Below are 17,822 nucleotides of genomic sequence, written 5' to 3'. Positions count from 1 at the left end.
GCCACGGTAGTGAAAGCGCCAAGTCCTAACCACTGGACCGCCAGGGAAGTCCGTGACACAGCTGTTTTGAGAAGCCACTAAGGGCAGGCTTGTGCTGGCTTGTCCTGGGCCCTGAAAGCCAGACGTACCCCAGGGCCTCCCAGACTCTACCTTGTGGCCCTGAAGGTGGGGAATCTGGGAGGTCTTGGGGTGGAGGAAGACTTAGAGGCAGGCCCCAAAGTGGGGCCTTGGACAGGTGGGCTGGAGCTTCGGGCCTCCCAGGAGACAGGTAGAGAGCCTGGCATACCCTGGTTCTGGTGTGTTCTGGAGTCTGTTACAGAGAAAGAAGACCTTGGGATGAAACCTGAGGTTTAGAGTTGAAAGGAAGTGACTTGCCCTCCAGTCGATACAGTCTTGTGTGGTTCCCTTGAAGGCATCTGGAGGCTGGGAGGGCATGTCAAGCCCACCTGTAGCCCATGTAGAGAACAGTGTTTGGATGCTTGGGCCCCTGATTCTCAGATGTGCCTACAGAAAATATTTCTACATCCCCCTTGGTGGGGGAACAGGCATGAGCCTGGGCTGGCTGGGAACCCCCGGGCAGATCACAGATGGGGTCTAGGTGGCAGATGTGCCTCTTGAAAAGTTTTCTAAGTCTCCCCCTAGAGAGGGAGACCAGAGAGGCCCAAGGAGGGCACCCCAGTCTATTTGCCATCCTGCATGGGGTGCAATCACCCATGCTGTGTGACTTACAGCATCTTAGTTCTCCTGACCAGGGAGTGAACCCAGGGTCACAGCAGTGAAAGTGGCAAGTCCTAACCACTGGACCACCAGGGAACTCCCATCCCCAGACTTTTAAACATTTCATTCTAGAAGGGGAAGGCAGTAGAGCTGACCAGGATAGTCTGGGGCACGTGCCCCAGGGCTGCCTGCTGTCCTGCATCGGGTCCTGTCATAGGAAGTGCCCACCAAAACTGCTTGTAAATATTCCTCTGGTGGCAGGGATCAGGCTGGACCAGGCAGTGTGCCCCAGGAGTGGCATCTCGTGTCCGGTCATCCATGTGCCTTCTGAAAATGTATCCAAATCTAGGGCATTATCCAAGGAGACCCATGGAGGTTGCCCTGGGTCCTCCCTCAGTTGTGCATGGAGCCCAATCACCGATGCATCCTGTAAACCTCTCTAGGGTGTCCTTGGTAGTGGGCACAGGCACAGCCTAGCCAGAAAGACTCAGGGTGGGTGCCTGAGCCAGCCTGTGGTTCTGCACAGGTGCTGGTATCGGACCCATGGCACCTGGTGGTGCCTCCTGAAAACCCACCCACATCCCCACAAGAGGCAATGACCTGGGCTGGACTTACTGGCCCACTGTGTGTGCCACGGGCTCAGGTGCTATCACTGTTTGGTCATGGTCATTGAGAGCCCCTCCTGAAAAGTTTATGTGACCTTCTGTGGAGGGGAGGACTGATCTGGGCCAGACATGGAGGCCCGAGGGCATGGCAACCCACTTACTATCCAGTGTGGGTCCCTGTTGGCAGAAACATGCCCCTAATACATTTCTAAGTCCTGATCCAGTGTGGACAGGCTCCAGGATAGTCAGGGAGTTCTGTGTGGGGACCTTAGCATGCCAGTGGTCTTGTGTGGCATGACTAAAAACATTTCTAGTCCCCTCTGGTGGCATAGACAGGACTGGATGGACCAGTGTGTCCTGGGGAGTGTGACCGTGACCTGGCTGTCATCCTGTTGTGCCCTGATCATTGCATTCTTCCGTCCTGAGCAGGGGCACAGGCCTAGGCTGGCAGAGAGGCTGGGTCAGGGCACACAGGCCCATGGTGGTCCTGCTTGGGTGCCAACTTTTAAGATCGCCTTCTGAAAAGATCTCTACGTCCTCCTCACTAGGCTAGGGCCAACCCAGGCTGAGTAGGAATGCCCATGGCCTGTCTGGGGCCTGGATTGAGGATGTGCCTGGGCCAACCAGGGAGGGTGCCCCAGGTCCACCCAATGACCCACTTAAGGCCTGGTCACTGGAGACAATCCCCGAAAACATAAGTCCCCTTTAGAATACTGGACCAGCTGTGCCAGCCATGGAGGCCGAGGGGAGCGGCTAGAGGCCTGCTATATGGTCCTGCTTAAGGGTCCCATTTTCAGAGGTTCCCCCTTTGTTGGTGGGAACTAGTCGGAGCCAGGAAGTCAGCCAAAGGGGCAGGTACCCAGACATGACTGTGGTCATGTGTTGGCATTGTGCCTCTCAAGAGTTTCCAAGTCCCCCTCTGGATGAGGGCCACTGGCCTGGGCTTAGAGGGCTCCCCACTTCTACCTGCAGACACCTGTGTGGTCCAGTTGATGGATGTGCTCCTCCCCCGCTTCATTTTTCTGAATCTCTCTTTGGAGGAGACAACTGGTCCTAGCCATCCAGGGAGGCCCCAGGGGGGATGTAGTCTAGCCATAGTCACAGGTGGGCCCTCTTCATCACATATGCTTCTGGAAAATGTTTCCAACTCCTCCTCTGCAGAGAGGCAGCGACCAGGAGGGCTAAGGACCGCCTCCGAGGTTGTCCAGGGCTTGGGGGAAGTCCCACGTGGGGATGGGTCACCAGATGTGCTTCCCCCAAATATTTTTAAGCCCTCTTGGGAGGGGGAGACTGAACTGAGATGGCCCTGGAGGCTCGTGGAGAAGGCTGAGTCACAGCCCCCAGCCCCGTCACAGTCCCCAGTCCCGCCACAGTCCCACGTGGGGCCAGGTCATTGGGGGTGCCTCCTAAAAAATGGCTAAGTCCCCCTTTGGAGGCTGAGATCAGCCCCGGTCGTCCAGGGAGTTCCGTGGACGGTGTCCCGGGCCCACCAGTCCAACCCCGGATGCTGAGCCTAGGTACACTGTTCGAGTGAGACCCAGGAGTGGTGGTGTCTAGGGGTCCAGGTCCGTCTCCAGGTCGCGCTGGTTGTCGGGCGCCACCTGGTGGCCTTTTTAAAAATATAGTCCCGGGAGCTCCACTGAAGTGGGATCCGACTGCCGAGCCCAAGGGCGAGTTCCACAAGGCCGGCAGCGCTGTCTTCTGGGGTGCGACACTCTCTGCCTCCGAACACGGGCTCCTCTGAGGTTGTCTCTGCTGTATAAAGGAGGGGGCATCTGGGAACTGCATGGGCAGGGTGACTGGCGCACGGAAGTCCCTTCCACCAGCGAGGACTGACTTGAGGCGTTGCAGGTGACCGGGGTAGGGCGCCCAGGACTCGGCTGCATTCCCACCTGGTGCCCGCTTGTCTGGAGTGCCTCCTGAGAATTTTTCTAGGTCCCCCTCTTGGGGCCAGGATCGCGCGGTGCACTGTTGCATGATGTGCGTCCAGAAAATTTTCCCTTCTGAAGAGGGGACAGGGAGGCCGAGAGAGGGTACCCAATGTCCAACTGCAGTTACACTGGGGCCTGTTCTTGGACACTCCCCCCGCCCCCGAACCTTTGCAAGCCTCCCTCCAGTGGCAGGGACCATCCCAGGCCAACCAGTGGGGTGCAGAGGTAGGTACCATGGACAGGGTCCTCAGGAGATGCTTGGTCATCTGAAGTAGCTGCTGGAATGGTTCCAATTCTGCCTGGGGTGAGGGTGTGGCACTGGCCCTGGCAGGTGAAGGAGGTTCCAGTTAGATGCCCTGGGGGCTTCATTCCCATGTGGGCCTTCCAAAATTTTTCTTTTTTTTTTCTTTTTTATTGGGGTATAGTTGCTTTACAATGTTGTGTTAGTTTCTGCTGTATAACGAAGTGAGTCAGCTATATGTCTACATATATCCCCTCTTTTTTGGACTTCCTTCCCATTTAGGTCACTACAGAGCATTAAGTAGAGTCCCCTGTGCTATACAGCAGGTTCTCATTAGTTATCTGTTTTATACATTAGTGTATATATGTCAATCCCAATCTCCAAAAAGTTTCTGTCTTCCTCAGATGGCTGAATCCTTAGTGGGCTGCAAGGGAGGCCTGAGGAGGTTGCTCTTGGAGTCAGCTGTCCTCAGCGGGACCCAGTCACCACCTGTACCTCCTGAAAATGTTTCCTGAGGGGAGGAAGGGCCCCAGGGTCAGGTCCCTATACCAGGAGAACTACAGTCACATGTGGGTCCTGTTCGCTGAATCCACCACCTGAAACATTTTCTAAGTCTCTCTGTAGTAACCAGTCAGTCAGCCAGAGAGGCCCTCCAGCTGCTGTGGGAGGATGCCCGGGTCCTGTCCACAGCCCAGATCAGGCCTGGTACTTGGAGGTGTCTCCCAAAACATTTCTAAGTTCCCCCACCCAGGCTGTGACCAGCCCTGGCTGGACCTGGAGGCTGGAGAGAGCATCCCTGTCTTGGTCTTGGGCTCACATAGCCCCAGTTGTCATATTCGTCCCTTGAAAATGTTTCCAAGTTCCCCTCAAAAAGGGGTCACCAGTGTGGGCTGGTGAGGGACACCTGAAGAGCATGCCTGGGCCTGGGTGTAGTCACATATGGGGCCTTGACAAACACGCCTTACCAAATTTTTATTTTATTTTATTAATTTTCATTGGAGTATAGTTGATTTACAATGCTGTGTTAGTTTCAGGTGTTCAGGCTTCTCACTGCGGTGGCTTCTTGTTGCAGAGCACGAGCTCTAGGTGCATGGGCTTCAGTAGTTGTGGCATGCAGCCTCAGTAGTTGTGGCTCACGGGCTTAGTTGTTCCACAGCATGTGGGATCTTCCCAGACCAGGGATGGAACCCATGTCCCCTGCATTGGCAGGCGGATTCTTAACCACTGTGCCACCAGTCCCTGGTTTGCTAATTTTTTTGAGGATTTTTGAATCAATATTCATCAGAGATCTTGGTCTGTAGTTTTCTTTTCTTGTGGTGTCTTTATCTGACTTTGGAATCTGGACAATGCTGGCCTCAGTGAATAAGTTAGGAAGTATTCTCTCCTCTTAAATTTTTTTTTGAAGAATTTGAGAAGTATTGGTGTTAATTCTTCTTTAAATGTTTGCTAGAATTTACCAGTCAAACCATCTGGTCCTGGTCTTTTCTATGTTGGGAGATTTTTGGTTAATGATTTGTTCTCCTTACTAGTTGTAAGTCTATTCAGTTTTTCTATTTCTTCATGATTCAGTTTTGGTGTATAGTATGCTTCTAGGAATTTGTCCATTTCATCAAAATTACCCAATTTACTTGTGGAAAATTATTCATGATATTCTCTTGTAATCCTTTTAATGTAAGATCAGTAGTAACATACCCTCTTCCATTTTTTAATTTTAGTAGTCTGCATCTTCTCTCAATCTAGCTAAATGTTTGTCAGTTTTGTTGATCTTTTCAAAGAACCAAACTTGGTGTCATTGATTTTCTCCATCGTTTTTCTTTTCTCTGTTAAAAAAAAAAACTCTTTGTCTAGTAAGTCTGATGTCTTGACTTCTTCAGGGACAGTTTCTGTCAATTTATTTTGTTTCCTTGAGTGGGCCATGTTCTTTGGTTTCTTTGCATGTCCTCTTTTTTGTTGTTGTTGTTGTTAAAAATTGGGGATTTGACTATTTTATTTTTTTATTTTTAAGAATTTATTTATTTATTTATTTTTGGCTGTGTTGGGTCTTTGTTGCCGTGTATGGCCTTTCTCTAGTTGCAGCGAGCGGGGGCTACTCTTCATTGCGGTGTGCGGGCTTCTCATTGTGGTGGCTTCTCTTGTTGCAGAGCACGGGCTCTAGGTGCTCAGGCTTCAGTAGTTGTGGCATGGGGGCTCAGTAGTTGTGGCTCGCGGGCTCTAGAGCGCAGGCTCAATAGTTGTGGCGCACGGGCTTAGTTGCTCCGCGGCATGTGGGATCTTCCTGCAGGGCTCGAACCCGTGTCCCCTGCATTGGCAGGAGGATTCTTAACCACTGAGCCACCAGGGAAGTGCCGATTTGACTATTTTAATGTGATAACTCTGGAAATTAAATTCTTTCCCTTACCTAGGGTTTGTAGTTTTTTTTTTTTTTTAATTGTAGAAATCTGCAGTAGCCTGTTTTGAGACTTTTCCAAACTATTGTTGCAAACACCATTCCTTGTCTGTGATTACTGAAGTCTGTGTTTCTTTAGCTTGTGTTTAATGTTTTGACACTGTTTCTTTTTTAAAATTAAAAATTTTTGTTTACATTTATTTTAAATTTTAATTTAATTTTAAAAATTGAAGTATAGTTGATTTACAATGTTGTGTTAGTTTCAAGTGTACAGAAAAGGGATTCAGATATATATATATATATATATATATATATATATATATATATATATATATTCTTTTTCAGATTCTTTTCTATTATCGGTTATTACAAGATATTGAATATAGTTCCCTGTGCTCCACAGTAGGTCCTTGTTGTTTATCTATTTTGTATACAGTAGTGTGTATATGTCAATCCCAAACTCCTAATTTATCCCTTCTCCTGCTTTCCCCTTTGGTAACCATAAGTTTGTTTTCTATATCAGTGAGTCTATTTCTGTTTTGCAAATAAGTTCATTTGTACTTTTTTTTTTTTTAGACGCCACATGTAAGTGATAGCATATGGTATTTGTCCTTCTCTGTCTGACTTACCTCCCTTAGTATGATAATTTGACAGTGTTTCATGACTGTCAGGAGCACTCCTGGTCTTTGCAGTTTGGATCTGCTCTGGGCCACTCGTTCAACACTTAGCTGGGCTTGCTCTGAACCTGGGGTGAGAACTTTGAGGTCTTAGCTTTTTTCAGAGTGTGCATCTTGTCTGGGTGTGCACATGGCCTTCTAAATTCCCCTGTACACGGCTGCTTTTTTTTAAAATTAATTTTTTATTGGTGTATGGTTGATTTATTTTATTTATTTATTTATTATTTTTTGCCACACCGCGCAGCAGGCAGGATCTTAGTTCCCCGACCAGGGATCGAACCCATGCCCCCTGCAGTAGAAGTGCAGAGTCTTAACCACTGGACTGCCAGGGAAGTCCTGGAGTGTAGTTGATTTATAATGTGTCAGTTTCTGCTGTATAACAAAGTGAATCAGTTATACATATACATATATCCACTCTTTTTTAGATTCTTTTCCCTTATAGGTGATTACAGAGTATTGAGTAGAGTTCCCTGTGCTATACAGGAGGTTCTTGTTAGTTCTCTATTTTATATGTAGTAGTGTGTAGATGTCAGTCCCAGTCTCCCAATTTATCCCTACCCCCCGCCCACAGCTGCTCTTATTTATTTTTTAACAAATTTATTTATTTATTTGTTTTTATTTTTTGGCTGTGTTGGGTCTTCTTTGCGGTGCGCAGGCTTCTCATTGTGGTGGCTTCTCTTATTGCAGAGCACGGGCTCTAGGTGCGCGGGCTTCAGTAGTTGTGGCTTGCGGACTCTAGAGCGCAGGCTCAGTAGTTGTGGCGCAAGGGGCTTAGTTGCTCCGCAGCATGTGGGGTCTTCCCGGACCAGGGTTCAAACCTGTGTCCCCTGCATTGGCAGGTGGATTCTTAACCACTGTGCCACCAGGGAAGCCCCACAGCTGCTTTTAAATGTCCTAATTTCCTGAATAGTTTCCCTCCATCTTCTCCTCAGGCCTCAGATGGTATATCGTATGTCTCTACCCACGTTCTCTTGCCCCAGGCATCTGCAGGTCTGTGGTCACCTTGCAGCTTTTACGAGCCATTCAGGCTGCTTTTCCCACTGGGGTTCCTAGTTAGGTGAAACAGAGACAAGTGCCTTGTGTCAGTCCTTCAGGGATCCTCCAGACAGGTTAGAGCAGAGATGCATAATAATTTGCAATTAAGGTCTGCTCTGCTCCTTTGGGTTCCAGGGAGGGAACTGGGAACCAGGCTGCCATTGCTTCCATACTACAGGCACCACCATGCCAGGGAGAGGGTCAGGAAAGGATGAGTAAAAGAGGCATAAAATGTTCCTACTACTTGAAGATGGCCTCTTCTTTCTTTCTTTCTTTTTTTAACACATATATACATTCTTTTTAAAAAAATATTCTTTTCCATTATGGTTTATCCCAGGAGATTGGATATAGTTCCCTGTGCTATACAGTAGGACCTTGTTGTTTATCCATTCTATATGTAATAGTTTGCATCTACTAACCCCAGACTCTCAGTCCATCCTTCCCCCCCCCCCCCCAGCAACCACAAGTCTGTTCTGCATTGGCAGGTGGATTCTTAACCACTGCGCCACCAGGGAAACCCTAGAATGGATTTTCATCAAGTTCAGCAAGGTTGTAAGATAGGGCATTGGAAATATTGAGGCTGAAGAAGGAAAAGAAAAAAGATTAAAGAAAAGTAAACAGAGTGTAAGGAACTTGTGGGAAACCATCAAGTGGACAAATGTACACATTTTGGAAGACCCAGAAAAGGAAAAGTGAAAGAAAAAGGGGCAGAGAATATTTGAAGAAATAATGAAATAATTGAAAACTTCCCAAATTTGATGAAACCTGTGTATATAAACAACCAAGAAGCTCAATTAACTCCAAGTAGGATGAACTCAAAGAGACCCACATTAAGACACATAATCCAATGGTCAAAAGCCAAAGAGAAAGCAAGGATGTTGAAAGCAGCAAGAGAAAAGCAACTCATCATATACAAGGGATCATCAATGAGATAATCAGCAGATTCTCATTAGAAACTATGGCCAGGAGTCAGTGGGCTGATATACTCAAAGTGCTAAAAGAAAAAAACCTGTCAACCAAGAATCCTATACCCAGCAAAACTGTCTTTCAAATGTGAGGGAGAGATTGACATTCTCAGATAAACAAAAGTGGAGGGACTTCATTATCATTAGACCTGCCCTGCAAGAAATGCTAAAAGGAGTCCTACAGGTTGAAATGAAAGGACACGAGAGCATAACTTAAAGCCATATGAAGAAATAAGGATCTCAGTAAACGTAAATACAGGGACAATGATAAAAGCTGGTATTATTGTAACAACACTTTGTAAATCCACTTTTTATTTTCTACATGATTTATGAGACTAATACATTAAAAAATTAATGTGCCATCTTATAGATGGCTGAACCTATCCATTTTACATTGATTTTATTAGGTTATATTTCAACGAGTGAGCTTTCTGATACAACCTTGTCACTGAGTTAAATATATGATTACACAGTCTTTCTGGAAGCTCTAGTAAGAATCAACAACAGTCATTAGCAAAAACCTAGATGATCACTAGGAAATTTGTGAAGTCAGTGAAGTTAACATTTAAACTAATCAGACTTATATTCCATCCTTTCTTTATATTTTTCTCTTGAAACCTCAACAAAGATTAATATAATTATTCACCTTGAGATTCACATAACAAATGAGTAGTAACAACCAACATTTAAAAAGTTGCATGTTTAAGATTATCAAGCACTTTTATAGTATTTCCTTTAATCCTCACAGCACTGGTAGATGATCATATAATTACTTTTAACCTTTAGACTAGAGCAGCGGTTCTTAGAATGTGATGCTTATATCAGCAGCGTCAGCATCATATGGGAGCTTGACAGAAATGCAAACCTTTGGTGCCATCCAGATGGGCAGAATGAGAAACTGTGTTTGTGTGTTTTGATTTTAAAATACTTTTCCTCATCATGAGACATTCACATCTCTTGGGCACAGGGGTGGGAGGTTCCCCACCAAGCTGCCTTTCAGTTAGTACCTGAAAGGGATATTAATGAGACACTCAGCAAGCCTTTTGCAAAACCAGCAAGTCATCTCTTGTGTTTAATAAAAACTAGAGTGCCTCAGTCTAGTTAAGGTGACCAAAATGTCTCAAGGCTACAATTTAACCATGGGAGAAGGAAGCTGTGTTGTTACCTGCTTAATATGATGATGAGTTAAAGTAGGGAGTTGAGGGACTTCCCTGGTGGTGCAGTGGTTAAGAATCCGCCTGCGAATGCAGAGGACACGGGTCCGGGAAGATCCCACATGCCGCAGAGCAACTAAGCCCATGTACCATAACTACTGAGCCCGTGTGACACAACTACTGAAGACCATGTGCCTAGAGCTTGGGCTCCACAACAAGAGAAGCCACTGCAATGAGAAGCCCGCACACCAGACGAAGAGTAGCCCCCACTCACTACAACTAAAGAAAGACAGCAACTAGGACTCAGCACAGCCAAAAATAAATAAATTTATTTTAAAAAACAATAAAATAAACTAGGGAGTTGACCTGCATGAAGAGCACAAAAATAAGTAATTGAATAGTAATAACGTTTCGATATATACCTGGCAGTGTCTAGAGAAGGGGGTTAATATATCTGGTAGACATAAGACACTAGAGGGGAATAGTTTAATAAATAACAAGGAGAATTCACTGAGATTAACTTTTGTTTTTAGCAAATAACGGGTGAAACCATGAATAAATAATTTTTTTGAAAAAAAATTAAAGTAAAAGCTAATGTTATTGTAGCTTTGGTTTGTAACTCCACGTGTTAGTTTCTACATAATCTAAGAAACTAATGGGTTTTAAAAATTATTTATGTTTTTGGACACAAAATGTATAAAGATATAATTTGGGGACATCAACAACTGAAAGGATTAGGGATGGAAATGTAAAGGATAAGAGTGTTTGTATGTTATTAAACTGGTATAAATTCAAGTTAGAGTGTTATTCTAACTTCAGGATTTAAAAAAACTTTTTTTTTTTTTTTTTTGTCCACACCGCACAGCTTGCGGGGTCTTAGTTCCTCAGCCAGGGATTGAACCCGCGCCTGGCAGTGAAAGTGCCGAGTCCTAACCACTGGACCGCCGGGAATTCCCATAACTTTAGGGTTTTAAACGTAATCTCTATGGTAACTACAATGAAAATAGCTATAGAATATACACAAAAGGCAATGAGAGAGGAACTACCAATGAGATTTCGCTACCAAAACAAAACAAAACAAACAAACACAAAGAAAAGAGTAATGCAGTAAATGTGGCACAGGAAACCTATAAGGCATATAAAAAACAAATAGCAGTGTATAATTGATTCACTTTGTTATAAAGCAGAAACTAACACACCATTGTAAAGCAATTATACTCCAATAAAGATGTTAAAATAAAAAACCAAACCAAAACAAAAAACAAATAGCAAAATGACAGCAGTAAATCCTTGCTTATTAGTAAGCCTTTAACAAGTAAGGAAATTCTGACATATGCTACACCATGCATCAACCTTGAGGATATCATGCTCAAGATGAAATAAGCCAGTAACAAAAGGACAAATACTGTGTGATTTCACTTGTATGCAGTACTTAGGGTAGTCAAAATCATAAAGACAAAAGGTAGAATGGGGATTGCCAGAGGTGGAGGAAGAGGGAAATGGGGAGTTACTGGTTAATGGATACAGAATTTCAGTTTTTCAAGATGAAGAACTCTGTACATGGATAGGTGGTGATGGCTGCACAACAATGTAAATGTACTTCATACCACTGAAGTGTGTACTTAAAATGTTTAAGACTAAATATTATAGGTGTATTTTACCATAATAAAATTTTTTAAAAAAGAATCAGTTATTGATACATGCTACAGCATGGATGTCCCTTAAAAATTATGCTAAGTGACTTAAGTTGATCCCAAAGACCACATATTATATAATTCCATTCACATGAAAGTCCAGAATAGGGAAATCTACAGAAATGGAAAGTATTGATAGATTAGCAATCACCTAGGGCTGGGGCTTGGAGGAGGAAGATGGGAAGTTAGGAAACTGATAGCTAAAGGGGAGAGGAATTTCTTTTGAGGTGGTGAAAATGTTCTAAAATTGACTGTGGTGATGACTGCGTGTATCTGTGAATATACTGAAACCATAGGGTGTTTTTTTGTTTCTGTTTTTTTTTGGTGCGCCATGTGGCTTGCGGGATCTTAGTTCCCTGACCAGGGATTGAACCCTGACCCACCGCAGTAAAAGCCACGAGTCCTAACCACTGGACCCCCAGGGAATTCCCCTGTAACCATTGAATTTAAAATTTAAAGGAGTCCAGTGTATAATATGTGTATTATATCTCAGTAAAGCTGTATAAATAAATAAATTCATTAGTTTTGATCCAATCTGCTGAGCATATTAAGAGTTTCCAGGGGACTTCCCTGGTGGTCCAGTGGTTAAGAATCTGCCTTCCAATGCAGGGGACATGGGTTTGATTCCTCGTTGGGGAACTAAGATCCACACGCCACGGGGCAACTAAGCCCAGGCGCCTCAACTAGAGAGTCTGCTGCAACTAAGACCCCACGCAGCCAAAAATGAATTAAAAAAAAAAAAAAAAAGAGTTTCCAGGTACATCCCAATTTAAATAACCTTTTATTTATTTATTTTTTTATATCAGTAAAAATAAGAATTCGATTGCCTTATGGATATTATACCTGTTTGCATTTCAGAGTTCTCTAGAGAAACACTAAAAAACAGATATAAATTTCCTTCCCGTGTAAAATGTACTCTTGAAAGTTTTATTGAGCACATCTCATAGCTTGTGGTTGGTCTGAGAGGAGTCCCTATGCTCAGGCTAGCTAGTGTGTTCAAACTTCCCACCAGAGCCAACTTCTCTCGAGACCTCGGGATCTTTAAAGTAACAAATGTGTGGGAGTGGGGAAGGAATGAGTGGATGCCTCAGCGCTGTCAACAGTCAAGGATGCAAGTGGAGCCAGACTCTATTACATATGGTCAGGTAATTAAAAAAATTTTTTTTTCTTGACTATTCTTTTTTTTTTTTAATTTATTTATTTTTGGCTGCGTTGGGTCTTCGTCGCTGCGTGGGGGCTTTCTCTAGTTGCAGCAGTCAGGGGCTACCCTTCATTGCGGTGCGCGGGCTTCTCATTGCGGTCGCTTCTCTTGTTGCGGAGCTCCGGCTCTAGGCGCGCGGGGCTTCAGTATTGTGGTGCACAGGCTCGGTAGTTGTGGCTCATGGACTCTAGAGCTTAGGTACTTGTGGTGCATGGGCTTAGTTGCTCTGCAGCATGTGGGATCTTTCTGGACCAGGGATGGAAACCGTGTCCCCTGCACTGGCAGGCGAATTCTTAACCAGTGCGCCACGAGGGAAGTCCCTCGTCAGGTAATTTTTAAGTGTGCTTGTAAACAAGGGTCACAGTTCCATGAATGGCCTCGAAGCATTATCCCAAGACCCTGACTCTGGTAGGATAGCAGGCGCTCCTGTTCTAGTCTACCTGGCCTCGGGGGGCTCCTCCTGCCCTGGCCAAGGGCGTTTCTCCATCTGGAAACTGACACTGGAATTCCCTGTGCACACTTGTTTCCCGCTTTCAGAAGGCGCTGTAGTGACGGACCAGGGGCCCAGGACCAGTTCTGGTTAAATACCAGTATCTGGTGGCAACAGACAAGCCCACAGATACATCCGCACGTAGGGGCGGAGCCTTAAGAACTGTCCAATCAGGGACGCCGCTGGGGTAGGTGGGTGGGGCGACGCTCCGTAAACGGCGTGGACGTTCCTACTCAGCTCAGGCAGGTTATGGTTTGGCGTCTCCTCTCTCCCGGAGGGCTCCGTGTGGCTCTGCTGTTCCGTCTGTCGCGTTGTGACCTTCACCAGCCGCGGGAGCCGCCATGGGAGCCGTAGTGGCGACTCCGGGGGACGCCGGAAGCCGGGAAATGGTGAGTGCGCGAGACTGGGCGTCCAGAGACAAGAGCTGGACGAAACTGGCCATGGCGGAACCCGGGCCTCCCCTCGGTCAACCCCAGAGTTTGCGGAGCCGAGTCCGCCTCCGGCGCCGCTCAGACCTCAGTCCCCTCTGGCTCGCAGCCTGGGGGCGGGGCCGGCAGTCGGGACCCCGGGCGTCTGGTTCCGTCACTGCGGGCGGCAACTTCGGTTCCAGGACCGGAGCCTTTCTGGGCAGCTCTGCGCCCACAGCCCGTCGTTTGCCCCAGATTGTGCGGTGACCACGAGGATGGTCAACAAGGGACAATCCTGACTCAGTCTTCGTGGCTCGTGCGTGGGAGGAGCTGTGGTCTGGGGGGGTGGGTCCCCAGTCCCGTTTTCTCCTGAGTTTTCCGGATGTTTGGGAAGCAGGGCTCAAATCTACGACCCTGTCCCCCAAATCTAGCTCTTCCGAGGACTGACAGTTAGTGCCTGAATGTCCAGATTCCATCCCACAGTTTGAAACGCAAGCATCTGTCCCCCGGTCACGGCATCATTATCAACTGTTTGTCTTCTATGGTGCATTTCAAATAGACGCAGTATTTTATTTTATTATTATTATTTTGTCAAAAGTTGCACAACTTTAATATCTGGAAATTGTGTACCCAGCGGATTATGTTGAGATAGTATCTAGGACTGTATGGGGGCTCTTGTCCTATTTATTTATTTATTTATTAAATTAAAAATATTTTATTGGAGTATAGTTGATTTACAATGTTGTGTTAGTTTCTGCTGTACAGCAAGGTGAATCAGTTATACATATACGTATATACACTCTTTTAAAGTTTCTTTTCCCATATAGGTCATTATAGAGTATTGAGTAGAGTTCCCTGTGCTATATAGTAGGTCCTTACTAGTTATCTATTTTATGTATAATAGAGTGTATATGTCAATCCCAGTCTCCCAATTTATCCCTTCCCCCCTTCCCGCTTGGTAACCATAAGTTTGTTTTCTACACCTGTGACTCTCTGTTTTGTAAATAAGTTCATTTGTACCATTTTTTTTAGATTCCATATATAACCGATATCATATATTTGTTTTTCTCTGACTTACTTCACTAAGTATGACAATCTCTAGGTCCATCCATGTGGCTGCAAATGGTGTTATTTCATTCTTATGGCTGAGTAATATTCCGTTGTATATATGTATCGCATCTTCTGTATCCATTCCTCTGTGGATGGATGTTTAGGTTGCTTCCATGTCCTGGCTATTGTAAATAGTTCTGCAGTGAACATTGGGGTGCATGTATCTTTTGAAATTTAGACAGACTATTTTTTTGGCTGCGTTGGGTCTTCGTTGCTGCATGCAGGCTTTCTCGAGTTGCGGCGAGCGGGGGCTACTCTTCATTGCGGTGCACGGGCTTCTCGTTGCGGTGGCTTCTCTTGTTGGCGGAGCCGGACTCTAGGCGTGCGTTCTTCAGTAGTTGCGGCACATGGGCCCTAGAGTGCGCGGGCTTCAGTAGTTGTGGCGCACGGGCTTAGTTGCTCTGCAGCATGTGGGATCTTCCCGGACCGGGGATCAAACCCGTGTCCCCTGCATTGGCAGGCGGATTCCTAACCACTGCACCACCAGGGAAGTCCCATAGATGCAGTATTTTAATTATCATTTTACCACAGAGCCAAGGACAGCTTTTTAAAAGATTTATTTCTTGGCTGTGGATATTTTACGTGAGAGAAAGCTGAGAATAACCACCTGGAACCACATTACATGAAATCCTCGTGCCCTCCCTCCGAGATCTTCCCTATGGGAAGTGCTGTGGTTGGAAGTTCCTCTTGGGAAACTTTCATGGCTAATCTGTCCTGCCAGCACTGCCCCTCCCTGGTTTTGTCACACTGAAAAGTTGTCCAGTAGGACTTGGGCTATTTTACCATGCATGTGCATTGTGCACGTCCATTATTTTATAGAGAACTAAAGATGTGATCAGTAGTTTCAAGTTGTTTAGATATCATTAACTTAGTAGGAGTAGGTGATAACACAGCACAAAAGGCAAGAAACAGTCACTTTCTAAGTTACACAAACGGTAATCAAAATCGCCAATAGGAGTGACAGTGTCATCAGTAAAGATTTAAGCCAAGATCCTCCAGAACCAAACCATTTCCTAGTATTTCCCCTAAATTGGGAAGAGGATCATTCAGAGCAGAAATTTGATTCTTCGTATGTGTTATAAGATGGGTTATGTTAGAAAACTCATCAGGTATAAAAACACAACATTCAGGATGTATTATAGCACAAGTTTCCCATTTGGAAGCAGTTAAAATATCGAGAGCCATACGATTCTGTAGGACTTTTTTCATCGTGGAAACTTCTGAATTGAGCACACTAATAGCCTGATTACTATTATTCAAGGCTTGCTGGGTAAATTTTGTTAAAGCCTTTATGTGAGTAATAACATTTTCTACTCCAAGTGAAGGAACAAATATCTCAGCCAAATGATCATACCAGTGGAAAACTGATTGAATCCAGTGTGCTCACATTAAAGGCAGATTGGCAGGGGTTGTTTCCAGGGTTACCTGTAGTTGACCCTGGGCCCAAGGGAAACCAATTATGCATTTTTCTAGCCAACCTGGGGGAAGCCAAGACCATAAATTTGTTCCACAGATCCATTGGGTTTCATTAGGAGCCACCCAATATATTCTGGGCTGTCTCAACCAGTCAGTTCCAAACCAACCACTGTTTTGTTTTGTTTTGTTTTGTTTTTTTGGCCACGCCATGCAGCATGCAGGATCTTAGTTCCCGACCAGGGATCGAACCTGCGCCCCTTGCAGTGGAAGCTCGGAGTCCCCCAACTGCTGGACCACCAGGGAAGTCCCAAATCACTGGTTCTTTTTTTTTTTTTTTTTTAGTTAATTTTTATTGGAGTATAGTTGCTTTACAATGTTGTGTTAGTTTCCACTGTACAGCAAAGTGAATCAGCTATAAACATACATATATCCCCTTTTTTTTAAAATAAATTTATTAATTTAATTTATTTATTTTTGGCTGTGTTGGGTCTTCGTTGCTGTGCACGGGCTTTCTCTAGTTGCGGCGAGCGGGGGCTACTCTTTGTTGTGGTGTGCGGGCTTCTCATTGCGGTGGCTTCTCTAGTTGTGGAGCACGGGCTGTAGGCATGCGGGCTTCAGTAGTTGTGGCACGCGGGCTCAATAGTTGTGGCTCACGGACTCTAGAGCACAGGCTCAGTAGTTGTGGCGCACGGGCTTAGTTGTTCCGTGGCATGTGGGATCTTCCCAGACAGGGGATCGAACCCGTGTCCCCTGCATTGGCAGGCGGATTCTCAACCACTGCGCCACCAGGGAAGCCGCTATCCCCTCTTTTTTTTGATTTCCTTCCCATTTAGGTCACCACAGAGCACTGAGTAGAGTTCCCTGTGCTATACAGTAGGTTCTCATTAGTTATCTATTTTACACGTAGTATCGATAGTGTATATATATCAATCCCAGTCTCCCAATTCATCCCCCCTTCCCCTCCCCACTGAATTACTGGTTCTTAAAGTTATAGTATGTTGACAATTTTCAGGTGGTAGTCACCCTAATTTATGAATGCTGTTAGGTTGATTATCTTTGGTATACTTGGTTTGCTCCCAGCAAAGAGAGGCCCTCATATTTATGTGGCCATATCCTGGGATTGGCAAATAAATCCATACCCTAACTGGGGGGTAACACCACCAAAGTGATGGGTAGTTACATTTTTAGGTTTAACTCTAGCACGTTGTTCTGGTTGGGACTGAGTAACATCTAGTGAAAACGAATATTTATGGCTGGGTTCAGAACAGGTGTTACTAATGGGCCATGTAAGAGGGTCCCACTTAGTGTTTGTTTTTTTAAAAAATTTATTAATTTATTTATTTTTGGCTGCGTTGGGTCTTCGTTGCTGTGTGCAGGCCTTCTCTAGTTGCTGCTAGCGGGGGCTACTCTTGGTTGCAGTGAGCGGGCTTCTCATTGTGGTGACTTCTCTTGTTGCGGAGCAGGGCTCTAGACGCATGGGCTTCAGTAGTTGCAGCACTCGGGCTCAGTTGTTGCGGCACACGGGCCCTAGAGTGCACAGGCTTCAGTAGTTGTGGAGCCAGGGTTCAGTAGTTGTGGCTTGCAGGCTCTAGAGCGCAGGCTCAATAGTTGTGGTGCACGGGCTTAGTTGCTCTGCAGCATGTGCGGTCTTCCCAGACCAGGGCTCGAACCCGTGTCCCCTGCATTGGCAGGCAGATTCTTAACCACTGCGCCACCAGGGAAGTCCCAGGAATTATTTTTTCCAATAGCAATTTACTGTTAAATCTGTTGCTTTCCTTCAGGGAAAAACTTCA

Source organism: Eschrichtius robustus, chromosome 2 (genome assembly GCF_028021215.1).
Source record: "Eschrichtius robustus isolate mEscRob2 chromosome 2, mEscRob2.pri, whole genome shotgun sequence".
NCBI lineage: Eukaryota > Metazoa > Chordata > Mammalia > Artiodactyla > Eschrichtiidae > Eschrichtius > Eschrichtius robustus.
Note: the sequence above shows the minus strand (reverse complement) of the source record.